Consider the following 14,089-nt stretch of genomic DNA (forward strand, 5'->3'; position numbering starts at 1 on the left):
GCTGCGGAATGGGAATGGCAGGAACTCTGGGGCTTCTCAGGGAGGGCAGGAATGTGCAGGCCTGGGACAACTCACCAGCCCTCAGGGTCCCTCAAGAGTCCTGCTGTTTCCCTCTCTCTGGAGATGTCAGGACACTGCCTCACTCCGGGGCCAGTGGGTGGGTACCAAGGTAGAGGAGGAATGTAGGGGCCACCGACTGGGGAAGAAGGAAGGACCAGGACCGCTGATCCCCTACTGCTGGTGGCCAGGAGCTGCCAAAACACAGGAGAATTAGCTGCTCTAGGAGGCTTACCCGGGTGCGGGCAGGAGAGGTAAATAATCCTGCCTAGAGTGCATTCCTCTATTCCCTGGAAACCCCAAGCAGAACAGTTTGCTGGGATTAGGTTAAACATGCGGCTTATTCGGAATGCATAGGACAAGACGCTCCCGCAAAGGGCAAGGAATTAGAAACGTCCAAAAGCCTCCAACCGTATCCACAGCCCCTGGGTAAGGAAGTAAGTACAGGGCAGCCACGTGATCTCAGGATCCCGGCTTTCAACCCGCTCCTCTGTCTCCTGACCGACCTTCTCTTTGCTCGGATTTCTAATTGAGAGCCACTCACTCACTCACTCACTTACTCACTCACAGATTTTCCCCATCAGCTTATTATATTCCCGCCACGCCTGGCCCCTGCTAGGCTGGGATATGGTAAACCAGTGCGTGAGACTGGTTCGAAGGTTCTAGGGGAAGACTGGAAAAGTATCTCCAAGAAAAAGGCTTTTTAATTAGAGGCCATTCCGCTATCAGTTCTCCTGGGTGGCCCCTTAGAGCTGAGAACAGCCATGCACTGTTAGCGCCACTAACGCTGTAATAAATTGATCCTTTCTCTTGCATGTCCTTTGCCTTTTTTTTTTTTTTTTTTTTTTTTGGTGGGGGGTGTAGTCTTTCTTTCCAGAACATCCTTGCCTCGGGTTTAAAAAGGAGAAGGTATTTTTGAGGGAAATGAAGCAAAGATTTTTTTTCCCCAAATAAGCAATCTGAATAAATTTGGAGGGGGGGTCCCTCCTATCAGGTGGCTCTGTGTAACTGAGTGGGGTTCCAGAGTTGTAAGATGGCTTTGACCTCGAAGAATAGCAGTAGGTCATTTCCTATCTCTATGTAAGACACAGGTCCATGCTAGCTTTCATAGGGAGTGCAGTTCACCTTGAGCCACTACAGCAGACTTATGACCCTGACGAATTGTTTTTTTATGATTATTGAAAATGTCAAGCTCATGCAACAGAATGAAGGAGACTGCGGTAGTGTCTGCGTCTGGTGTCCAGTTTCAACAGCCAGCAACATCCGCTCAGTGTGATAACTGTATTTAGTAGATGTGGAAAGGAAGAAAGTGATGAAAGAGAAGGAGAAAGAAAAGAAGGAGAGCAGCTAGGGAGGAGAGGAGAGGACGGGAGGGGAGGGGAGGGGGGAGGGAAGGGGGAGGGAGAGGGAGGGGGAGGGGAGGGGGAGAGGGAGAGGAGAGGAGAGGAGAGGAGAGGAGAGGAGAGGAGAGGAGAGGAGAGGAGAGGAGAGGAGGGAAGTATCAAGTTTGTTGCAAGCTAGAGCACATCCCCTGTGCCCACCATGCTGTTCTGATGCACTAACCCACACTGGAATCATTTTTTTTTATTATTATTACAAATTGCATGGTATTTGTTTGGCAAAATTCCTCTAGAGCAATCATTTCAATTAAGATTTCAGAGAAACGATTAGGAGCCTCATTACCAGGCAATCTATTTCATTGTAGCTCGTTCTGAATGTGACTCTAAAAACAAAACGGATTATTTGTGCCAAGATCCCATTTTATTTATTGGGGTTTTAACCTCACGCACCAAATTCTAGTAAGAAGCTTAGAAATTTCACAGCTAAAGAAATGATGACAGTGGAGGGGATGAGAGAGGCAGAGGGAGGAAGACACGTGGTCCATGGATTTCAGAAAACTCCAGCGGACTCTGGGGATTGTACACACTGCAGACTACTTAAAGAAAAGGGTCCTGTGAGGGTTTTTTTAAAATTGTTTGTTTGTTTGTTTGTTTTTATATATCAAGGAAGACAATTCTAGGGGAGCCTACGATATTAGAACTGGCCTCTCTTTGGAGGCATGGATAAGATATTGACCTGCACATTAGAGGTTTTGTTAATGTAGAACAAGGTTCTCCCCTGCTTCCTCCTCCTCCTCCTCTGCTTCCTCCTCCTCTGCTTCCTCCTCCTCTGCTTCCTCCTCCTCTTCCTCCTCATTTTCCTTCTCCTCCTCCCTTCCTCTTCTACCTCCTCCTTTTCCTCCTCTTCCTCCTCCTCCCCTCCTCTCCTTCCACTCCTCTTCCTTCTTCTTCTCCCCTTTTTCCTCTTCTTGTTCCTCCTCCTCCCTCTTCCCTCACTATTTTTCTCCCTTTGTTGTCTTGTTTTAAGAGCATGCCCTGACTGAAAAAGAACGCATTACCATTCATGCTAGCAGTAGCTAACAGTATCTTACAGAATCTCAGGGGGTTGTTAGAAAATGAAAAGGAAAGTGGAAAAGACAAGCAGTGAGCTCCAATTTTAGCTCCTGGCCTTACCATGTCATTTGTTACCAGCGGCACGAAACCATCCATTGTGGGATCCAATGAACTCAAATGACCAACCCAAAATACTGTCCACGTCTACAACTGCAAACACAGGTTCTACAGGACATTGGTCAGGGCCAATGAAATCTGGGCCAGTAATGTCACCATCTCCACAGGGAATCCATCTTAAAGCAATTGCTCATGGCAAATCTGTCTCTGCAATGAATGCAGACCCTGGGAAGATAGATGCATACAAAGTGCCTCTCTCTCTCTCTCTCTCTCTCTCTCTCTCTCTCTCTCTCTCTCCCTCTCTCTCTCTCTCTTTCTCTGTTTCATGATTGTTGTCTCAACATATAAACTCTCAGCTACTGCTCAGCACCATGCCTGCCTGCCTGCTTCCATGTTCCAAACCGTGATGGTCGTGTACTCACCCTCTGAGACTGTAAGCACCAATGAACTCCTTCTTCTATAAGTTGACTTGGACATGGTGCCTTAGCACAACAACAAAAAGTGACTGAGAGAGGGGTACACCGACCCACACTGAGAAGTACATACAATAAACACATAACAGGCTACATATAATAAGCACACACACACACACACACACACACACACACACACACTTTCTCATAAGTGTAAGGACAAAGGCCACCTTCCCCAGAGACCACAGCTTGGGTGTGTGGCTCTGCAGAGACGTTAAGTTCCAGAATGATTTTTTCTTCAGTTCTCAAGTACAGGGAAGGACCCTGGAGGTCTCCCCAAGGCCAGGAGGCACCTGGACCCACTGAACCACAACAGAATTTGACCTCTGCTCTCACAGAGTAAAATCCAAGTCACGTGACCATGGGAAATCCATTTAATTTCTTCCATGACTAGAAAAGAAACACCTGTGTTACAGATCCCAGTAATGATTGAAAGTGTTAATACTTGTAGAATGCCTGATTTAAAGACCACATCACAATGTTAGCACACTCCTTCCAAAAATACTATCTATCTTTTCAAGCATCAAGGAATCTGGGAAGCTTGCCTTTCTGGAACACGAGTCAATAGCTGAATCCAAAATATTTCCCACCACCACTCATTACTCATGGAAGCATGACAGGCATACAAATTTGGGTGAGTACCACTGAAAACAGTCATGAGAGAAGTATTGCATAGTCTATAGTGTTCTTTTATATCTCACCTTTATTTGGTCCAAACTACTTAGAACTAGAAGAAATGTCATCAGTTAAAGCGAGTTAGGAAAATGATGTCATTGCAAAGTTTATGTTGTTAATTAAATTAAGGTTTGTAGCAGATCAAGGACAAATACTGAGTCCAAGAAAATATTTCCTTTGATCCCAGGCTCCTGTACTTCAAAGGCTAACTGGGAGGCTCTTGCAGGATTCGGGTAGTCCTCCTTTTCCTACCCTGTGGGGGCTCCTGACACAAAGCAGACCCCAGAGACTCTGTGACTAACCTTCAGTGACTACCCTGCCCAGGCCAGGCTCTGACATCAGGTGACTCAGGGGGACTGATGAGTCACTGAGGGATTGAGAATCAATTGAGCCATCACTCACATCCCATGAGAAAGTTACTTGACACCAGTCTTCATGTTCTCCTGTGAGAGATGGAGCTGTGATGTCTTGTCTTGGAGCTTCAAGATGAAAGTGATGCTGGGACTTAGATACACTGAGAAAAACTTGCAAATAAAACTCTAGAGAGATGAGCAAGCTATTTGCTTTGTCACCCAGGAAGAATGGCCCTATGATTGTATCTCAGTGTTTTGTATACAGTACATGTTCCCTACCTCTGAGCAGGTGATGGAAAGAATGGCGATTGTGCTGACTGTCACCCAGGCATTGTCCCAGGCACTCTCTGATGTTCATACCCGTCCTCCCTTCCTCTGCTGTTAATTCCTCACTGTACCATTGCAGCTCTGGCCCGACCTGAGCCCACACCGAAAGTGACATTCTGGCAGGAGTAAAGATATTTTTAAAAACACTTCCATTGGCTATCAGACCATTGAGTGATTGACCCCAAGACTGAAATTTCCCCATGCTGGCAGGAGGAAAAGGCTGAAGCCCGATGCCAAGGGAGAGCTTGTCTCCCTGAAAGAGACAAGCCATCAGACCACCTTTCAGGGTAATGAAGCTGAAACAGTGATGGCTGTGGGTACATCCTGACCAGAGCTGTTTAGCTATGCATAGCTCTCACTCTCAACCTAAACCCAAACCTCAAGCCAGAAGGCTGGAGATGAGTGGAAGGAGCCACTAGACCTCTTCCTTCCTCTCCTCAGCGTGGCTGTACTGATTCAACCTCCCTTCTCTGCCTTTCACTATTATGGTTGTTCTCAGTTGGTCCATTGAGGATGAGGGGGCAAGCCGACTGTATTGATAATGGGCTGTGAGGGCCAGCAGAGACTCTGACAGTAACATGTTGTCTACGCCTCAGGTAACAGGAACACCAGGAAAGGAGGAGACTGAAATGGATGAAGGAAGGGTCACCACCACCACCCCTTGGGCCAGGAAAGAAACCTGGCAGCTGTGAAGAAGGAAAATGGTTTTCTACAACTACTTCTTGTGAGAGGCAGTCCCATGGTAGCTCACTGCATCTCATCCTATTGAGCAAGGGCTCTTAACATCATCCCTCTGGGTTCATGTTTACCTGCCTCTGGACTGAATAGTCATCTATTTCCAAACTTTTGTGAGTCTAGATGTCAAGCTCAACTTATCAGTGAAACACATGAGGTCATCCGAAATGCTGACAAAAGACAGTTGGGGTACAATGGAAATCCAGACCTTGACTGTATGCTAAGAATGAGTAAGCACGACTGAACACAGCATCCGCTTAGAGATGTTCTCAAAGCCAAGCCATCCCACTGAGCATGTTATTCTCACAGCACCTTTAAAAGAAGTTTGTTTTCCCAAATTGAGATAAAGGAGTGGGCGCAGCTTGTTGGAGTAAGACACCAACGGAATCCTCTTGGGGGTTCCACCATTTGGAACTGCAACATCCATTGCTGGCCCCAGCCTGAGATGGCTGTTCCTCCTTTGATGTTGAGATGGTGCCTGACCCACGAGCTACAGCAAATCAGCTGAGTCACTCAGGTACTAAAATGAAGCCACTGTCGAATGTCCGTGTCACTGAGGATGTTTGAGACTACAAGCACAGGAGACAGATGTGACCTAATGTGGCTTCAAGCATTAGATCAATGCTTATCTCACGTTAACAAGGGATCTAGAGACAGGTGGACCCAGGGCTGTGCAGCTCTCTGCAGTTGTCTCTGCCTTAGAAGGACAGCTATGACAAAATCAAGCAGAGCCTTGGCCACATCTCCCTGAGTTTAAGTCCCATTCTCCTGGGTTCTGAAGGCCCCACAAGGTATCTACCATCCCCAGCCTCAGCCCCTCCTCTGTCAATTAGACAGAATAACAATACCTCCCTTGTGGCCTTGCCATAGCATTAAGTCATCTAAGTGCTTGTCTAGAACCTGGCACAGAGTAAGTACCGCTCAAATGTTAGTTCTCGCCATCTTTACTTATTTATAACTTCAGCTCAGTATTACAAGACAGTCCCAAGGCAGCAACCTTTCATGCGGCCCATGACAATGGGTACACACAGAAACACAGGAAGGCATAGAATAGAGCTCGCATGAAGTAATGGTGGCCTGAGTTTTTATCTTTCTGGGCATTTCTCTCTTTCAACAGGGGAATGCCCTCTCCCAGTTCTCCATCCCTCACTGTTGGGTTGTCTAGACTATATATATTAATTAACTAATTAATTAACTAACTAACTAATTAATGTATATGAGTACACCATTGCTGTCTTCAGACACACCACATCAGACCCCATTGCAGATGGTTTTGAGCCACCATGTCATTGCTGGGGATTGAACTCAGGACCCCTGGAAGAGCAGTCAGTGCTCTTAACCACTGAGCCATCTCTCCAGTCTCCAGCTAAACTGTTTCACATGCTGACTTCCAAGCTGGTGCAACCATCATGGTTTAGACCAGTGGTTCTCCACCTTCCTAACACTGTGACCCTTTAAAACAATTCCTCATGTTGTGCTGACCCAACCATAAATTTACTTCCATTCCTTCCTCATAACTGTATATAACTGTATATAACTATACACTATAACCCATAATATAATTATTTGTGTTTTCTGATGGTCCTGGTCGCCCCCTGTGAAAGGGTTGTTCAACAACCCTCCAAAGGGGTCATGACTCACAAGTTAAGAACCACTCGTTTAGACTCTGTGCTACCTAACATAATGGCCACCAGCCATATGAAGGATTTTCTATTTTACAAGATTGTGTGTGTGCGCATTTGCACACAATGACAATTTTTTTAAATAAAGATTTACTTTTATTTCATGTGTGTGGATGTTTTGCCTGCATATATGTACCACATGTGTGCAGTGTCACTGCAAAGCAGAAGAGGGAGTGTGTCAGAACCCCTGGAACTGATGTTACAGATGCTTGTGAGCTGCCGTACAGGTGCTGGGAACTGAACCTGGGTTCTCTGCATAAGCCAGTACTCTTCTTGTCTGCCGGGTCATCTCTCTGTAGCCTGACATTTCTATTTTAAAGTGAGTGAAAATAAATTTTCAGTTGCTCAGTCACAAAGGCCGCATGTTAAGGGCCCAGTGAATTCATAAAACTGGTGTCACGGATGTTAGACATATGGACTGACAGTCATCATAACAAAACACTGAGGTGAACAGAAGGCAAGTGCTGTAGCTCATATCTGGAATGTCACTCAAAGGTCCTTGTCCCCAGTCCATGATACCATTGAGAGGTGGTGACACCTTTAATAGGTGAGTCTTTGTGTGTATATGTGTGTATCACTGACAGTCTGACCTTCAGGGACAACACGAGATCCCAGTCTTTTGTCTGCAATTTGCTTCCTGACTACAGGTGAGCAGCTTTGTTCTACGACATGATCCATGCATGAGCAATGTGCATGACACAGCTCCCCCAACCCCCGACCCCCAACCCCCAAAGAACCAGGCTACTCAACCACAAACCAAGACCTTCAGAAGGATGCATGGGAAACTCAGCTTTTCTCTTACTCGGTTAATTACGTCGAGTATTAAAGCCAATGCTTGTGAGAGCCATCGCTGTGAATCGTCTGCAAAAGAGAAAGCCAGAAAACTGGACTTTAAACGTTTACCAAAATGGTCTCTCTGCCGCACCAGCGTCTCTATACCCAAAACCAGCTGACCTGTGGGGTTGGGAGGGATATCAGTAAGAAATTAACATCCCTTCCACCCATATCTGTTTTAGTAACTAAAGCGGGAAGGTGATCCTTTTTCCTGACTGCACGCTGGACCTCAACCTAATATGGTAATGAGATTCTTTATGTTACCAAGCTGATGTTGGCCATTTTATGATCACCCCATAAAACTTAGCAATAAAAATCATTTTCTGCCTCACCTAATCACTGTGAGGCATGGCCTATCAGATGCCAAAGCTCCAGGGAAGAATTACAGATCTGCCTGCAAAATATACTAACGGGAACACCACTTAGCACTCAGGAGGCAGGATAGGGAGGGCTGTGGGATACACAGTGCATTCCAACCTAACCTGGATTACACAGAGAAACTGTGTCTCCAAAATAAAAAGAAAGACTACAGAGGAGTGGGGTCTCTTGAGCAGGTTGCTCCCGCCAGCTCAGAAGCATTGCTCTTAGTGATATGATGTTGGTGTCTTGAACTCAGTCCTGCAAGAGAACTTAAACCAGTCAGAAGTGTGGGGCAGTTGTTCCCAGAAGAGCAAGTGGCTGACCTTTAGCAACACACCACTTGCTGTCCCTCATCTGCACAGTCTCTGACTCACTAAATCTTACGTGTAGATTTATATTTCTACCAAGTTCCTAAGGAATACTGATTCTGTTCTTTGGGGGAACCAACCACATCTTGAAAATCACTTGGAAGAACATTCATCAGAACCTTGAGTCAAGCCATTGATTCTTCCTTCCTGAATAAATTGCAAACCATAGAGCATGCTGGGGTTGGTTTGTCAAAGAATGTTATAGATCAATCAATATCAAATTGATGCTACTAACAGCTAAGACTTACAGGATACTGGCTAATAAGTCAGCTATTGTTTGAGGTACTCTGGGCATTGACTCTTTGATTCTCACAATAATCCTAGACTTCAGGTTCTGTAGTTAAGGCTCAAGCCAAGAGCAGCCACATGACTGGCTTGCCCAAGTTTATTAGGGGAGTTGTCAAGATACAAACATAAGCACTGTAGTTCCAGAACCCATAATTTAACCACTGCCCTACAAATCATAGATGAGATGTGACTGTAGTTCTGTCAAATGTTAATACAGTGCCAGTTATTTTAAAGGAGGCCAAGGGGCTGGAGCAGTGGCTCAGCATTTAAGAAGCCCTCACTGTGCAATCATGAGAATGGGAATTTTGGATCCCAGCACATAGCAAAGACATAGCAAACGGGGCATCCTGTGCACACCTGTAACTCTAGTTCCAAGTGAGGACTTTGTTAGCTGCCAGCCTAGCTGTGAAAACATGACCCTTGGGTTCAGGGAAAGGCCCTGCCTTAAGGGGATATTACCTACCTCCTATGGTAGGTAACAAAGAAGAACACCCAACTACTTATTATGGTTCTGCATTCTCTCTCTCTCTCTCTCTCTCTCTCTCTCTCTCTCTCTCTCTCAGTTCTAAATACATACACTTATGTGAAATACACAAATAAGTCTTTTTAAAAAAATAATTTAAAAATTAATAAATACAAGTTCTTAAAAGAAAATTTGTCTCTCCCCAGTTAATGATAGATTATAGATAGATAGATAGATAGATAGATAGATAGATAGATAGATAGATAGATAGTCAGACTATTTGATAATGCTTTGCAAGTATGACAATGATCCCTGAGTACTTCAATACAGGACTATCTAAGAATAAATGTGTTGTTATTGAGAGCCACAGTTTCATTATCGCATGGAAGAAAACATCACCGCCATTTCATAATTGCCTAGTCCACAGTTTAAACTCCTATAAGTTTTTTAAACATAATTTTCTATTGTTCTCATTTTTTATATTTTTATTATTCTGGCTTAAAAAAAGATTTATAAGAATACTAAAGAGATGGCTCTGCAGTTAAAAGCATGTACTCCTCTTGCAGAGGACCCAAGTTCAGGTTCCAGAACCCACATGAGGCAGCTCACTATCTGTAACTCCAGATCTTAGGGTTCTAACAACCTCTTCTGAACTCTGAGGGTCCCTACACTCACATGTAGACACACACACACACACATCCACATCCATGCACACACACACATGCACACACATGCACACACACACATCCATGCACACACACATCCACCATGCACATACACCACACACACACACACACACACAGTGTTATTGGTTATGAATAAAATCATAGAAATGTTCTTACGAACCCTGCCTTCGTGGGAATATAAGCCCTCATTTCTCCTAGATAAAGTCTTAACAGATTTGCTGCTCATCTCATTGTTCTCTCTCCATTCCCTCTGCATGTATGAACTGTGTAGGTGATTTTTTACATCATTCAACCTTTCTGCGTGTCAGTTGGCGTTCTCTCGTGAAGTACACACATCCTCAACACAGTGTTTTGTTCAAAGCACACTGACTGCTCTCCCAAAGCACACTGGCCGTTCATTCTTCCCAGCTTTCTGATTCACAGAGATTTATACCAGTTATGTCTCTTCCTTCCTTCCTTCCTTCCTTCCTTCCTTCCTTCCTTCCTTCCTTCCTTCCTTTCTTCCTTCTTTCCTTTCTTTCTTTCTTTCTTTCTTTCTTTCTTCCTTCCTTCCTTCCTTCCTTCCTTCCTTCCTTCCTTTCTTCCTTTCTTTCTTTCTTTCTTCCTAATGGCAGATGTTGAAATTTTTATCCTATATTTTTCAACTGATAACAACTCTCATTTTGCTGGTCAGATTCTCCTAAATTTGCCTCCTGAGAAACTGAATTCTAATCCTACAGCCCTGACATGGCCTTGTTGACTTTTGACACTATTGTTTGCTGGCCTGGTGAAATTTCCACTCTCACCTTGAATTTGTCAGAACACAGCCTAAAAGTAGCCAATACCCCCTCCCCCCAGGGGCCTGTTTAGAATGCAGTTTAGAAGCAAATGTTAGCTTCTGGTATCCTACGGCTGCTGGGACATCGTGACTTTTAGAATCTTTCACTACACACACACACACACACACACACACACACACAAATAAAAACTAGGATGTGCACATATGTTTACATCATGAAATCACATCACTATTTCCAACTAATGTTAATCTCAAAGCAAAGATGGGAGAACAATCACACACTTAAATCATCAAGGCCAAATTAATTGAAGCAAGCAATTAACTAAAACAAATTGGTTGTGTGTGTGTTGTGTGTGTGTTGTGTGTACATGGGCTGCCTCCCCCTAAGGTAAAGTTCAAGAGGTCAGTGCTGTATATGAGGAAGAGAAGGCTTTTATAGCTCAGGGCATGGGGCTTCCAAATGGAGGCTTTGTTGGGCAGAATAGGTGGGGTAACAGGAACATAAGCATAACAAGTTAGATGCTCCATAAATAAAGGCAATGTCATCATAACGAGGTAGCCATAATGAGGTAGCCACAACGAGGTAGCCATATCAACAAAGGTAGGGTTGCAAGACGGTTATTAACTTTTTGAAACAAAGACATGACTGTCATTGCTGGAACATGCAGTGTAGAACGGTTTGCAGTTAAGGTTACAGGTGGGGCATAGCCCAGTCCTTGAGAGACAGGTTTAATCATAAACAGGAGTGAATTAAGTTTGTCATCACCATAAGATGGCCTTTAAGCCTAAGATGGAGGCCAGATGCTTCCTGGCTTCCACCTTTGATTTTTGTTTGTGCTGCTCTTTCTTTACACCAGAAATTTGGTTCTTAATAAAATTAACAAGTTTAGTCATTAGCTTTTCGTCCAAACACAGATAAGTCAATTTCACAGTCACGGAGCCAACTTCCTGCTGTTAGACAGTAGGGGTGTGTGAGGGGGGGGTCCCCTTCTATCCTTACACAAGTAGGGAATTACAGTTGGAGTGCTGAGTTCAAAATACACTTAATTCTTTCTCCATATGGTTATGTTTCTAGTTTGGTATGCAATTGTGTGGGGTTTTTTTTTTTTTTTATCTTTTTCATTTATTTTCACATTTAGGAAGTGACATTAATATATTTTCAAAGCTTCCCAGTGTGTGGAGAGTTAAGGGGTAAGAAGCAGTAATTCCTCTGTCTCTCACTCTCTCTCTCTCTCTCTCTCTCTCTCTCTCTCTCTCTCCCTCTCCCCCCTCTCTCCCCCTCTCCCTCTCCCCCCTCTCCCTCCCTCCCTCCTCCCTCCTTTCCTCTTTCCCTTCCTCCCTTCCCTTCCCCCTCTCCCTCCCTCTCTCCCTCCCCTACCCACCCCCTCTCCCTCCCCCTTTCCCTCCCCTACCTTCCCCCCTCCCTCCCCTGCTCCCCTGTTGGGCCCCATTTTGGCCCTGGTTTAGGCCTTGAGAACAAACCCGAGCCTGGCTGGAGTTTTGAGACCTGTCTCAGTCACTTCCACATTGGATGACTCAGCAAGACCTGTTTGGCCTTGCCTCTGCCCTGCCATTGCTGACGTAGAGATTTGCCATTGGCCCTGTCAGTCACTCCATACCCTTCATCACCCTTCCTTGACTCCTACATCATCTTACCCTACCAAAAGTCTCCCTCCCTATGTTCCAAACTTATATAAGTGAGAGGCTGATGCCATAAAATTGAGTTCTTGCTTCTACAAGAATCCCAGCTCGGTGTGTTTCTTTTGGGCCTAAACATTCACTATCCTGCTCAGCTCTGGAGAGACCCCGGAGGACAAGGACGGGGACCTCTCTCCTCTCTCCTGGACCTGCAGGCAAGGAGCCCTCACTCCCCTTCAATCTCTCTCTCTCTCTCTCTCTCTCTCTCTCTCTCTCTCTCTCTCTCCCTCCCTCCCTTCCTCTCTCTCCCTTGTTCTGCTTCCATGTATTGAAATAAGGTCTTCTCCAGCTCTCGTCCCACACCCACAGGCCTTGCTTTGATCCTACCTGTGGAGGATGGGCACTTCCCTCCTGTGAACTCCGATGGCTATTCATAACAGGCATCCTGAAATATTCCTTATTGCAGTCCTGTATTCAGGATCAGCAGATGGTTTTTCTGAAGGTCCAGATGAAACTATTTCAGGCTTAACAATCACACACATGTATCTGCACACTTTTCTTTCTTTGATAATCTTTTATCTTCTTAACTAGGAGCGTTTGTAAGTATAGATGGTGTCCTAAAATACATAGCCCCTGCACAGTTTGCCAACATGTTCCTTAACACTGCCTTCCTAACTCAGGTACATTGTGGACAGAAAAAAACAAAACAAACAAACAAACAAACAAAAAACCCACCTTACTCACCAGCATACAGTGGGGGAAATGTCCATTGGATTCCTCTATTCTCTGTTCTCTTACAGCATGCTTAGAGATGTTGATACTCGAGACAATTGTGCTGTAGAAGTCTGGGGAAAATGGTGTGTGTACATGTATTGTGTCATTTACAGATAGTAACCTGTTCATATACCAGGCTGCATGCTGGGTCAGTCATCTGCCTATGGTGAAACAGAGGGGAGCCATGGAATGGATCGTTACCAACTTGGATTCTTGGGATCAAACACAGATATTCAAAGGAGACTTCCTGGCTAAACACTTTACAAAAATAGATTTACAAAAAACAAGGGAAAAAAAAAACAACAACAACGAAAACACAAGTACTGAGAGTCCCTCTGTGTTACCCCAACAGCGTGTAGCAGTAGCTATGAAGGCACAGGTAGGAGGCATGGTCTACGAGATAATCTCTTCAAAGGTGGGGATATTCACATACACGTAACAATGATATCATTGGGCAGAGTCTAAACCCAACATTCTTCTGTGTTCCATGTTCTTTTACACACAGTCTGGAGATGGTTCTACATGATAGTTTTAAGGATTCGGCTTTTTGGGGTGTGATTGATTACATGAGATCAGGTGAGGAATTTTCTACTTGTATCCAAAGGAGGGGAAAACCAGCTTTATGTTTTTAGATTAGGGATGCTCAGCCTGTATCCCTCCCTCTTTGGGGGAAGAGGCCAATGAGGAGCTGGGAGTTCTGGTTTCCAGGAGCTACTATCCCGTCTCCACCTATGCCTGAAAGTAGAGAGAAGCTGGAAAAGGAAGCCCTGGAGTCCATTCCCAGGGCTTCGGCATCTGACTCTGCTAGAGCTCAGAAAAGCAAGTAGGGCGTGATTAGTGCTACAGCCTGCTGAGCTAAAATTTCTCGCCCAAGGAACTTTCTAAGTCAGCTCCCAGGTTTTCACCTTAGTGCAAAGTGTTCATCTTCCTTGGGGGGAAAGAATCAAATGGAAATGCCTCTTCAAAATCTGCCGTCCGTGCTCCAGGAAGTCTTAACTGACGCCCGGTTCCACCTTGGATCCAAACCTTGATGTCCTGACGATGTTATTACTTCCTACCTCAGATCTTCACCCACCCAGAGCAACTCA

The 14,089-nt window shown here is 44.9% G+C and overlaps 1 long non-coding RNA gene across 6 annotated transcripts in view; it reads left to right on the plus strand.

Moving 5' to 3' along the window:
- Gm48957 (predicted gene, 48957) overlaps positions 1–14,089 on the plus strand; it is a 67,159-nt gene that overhangs the window by 31,314 nt on the left and 21,756 nt on the right. Inside the window, exons 2-3 of one of the 6 annotated variants that reach the window (NR_168931.1) lie at positions 4,992–5,647; positions 13,115–13,380. The exons of 3 other annotated variants lie outside the window; for them this stretch is intronic. This is a non-coding gene — a long non-coding RNA (predicted gene, 48957). Of the gene's footprint in view, positions 1–4,991; positions 6,916–13,114; positions 13,381–14,089 lie in introns of those variants that run through there. 2 more of the 6 variants (NR_168943.1, NR_027376.1) reach the window with 2 other exon arrangements.

Source organism: Mus musculus, chromosome 15, assembly GCF_000001635.26.
Source record: "Mus musculus strain C57BL/6J chromosome 15, GRCm38.p6 C57BL/6J".
Classification (NCBI taxonomy): domain Eukaryota; kingdom Metazoa; phylum Chordata; class Mammalia; order Rodentia; family Muridae; genus Mus; species Mus musculus.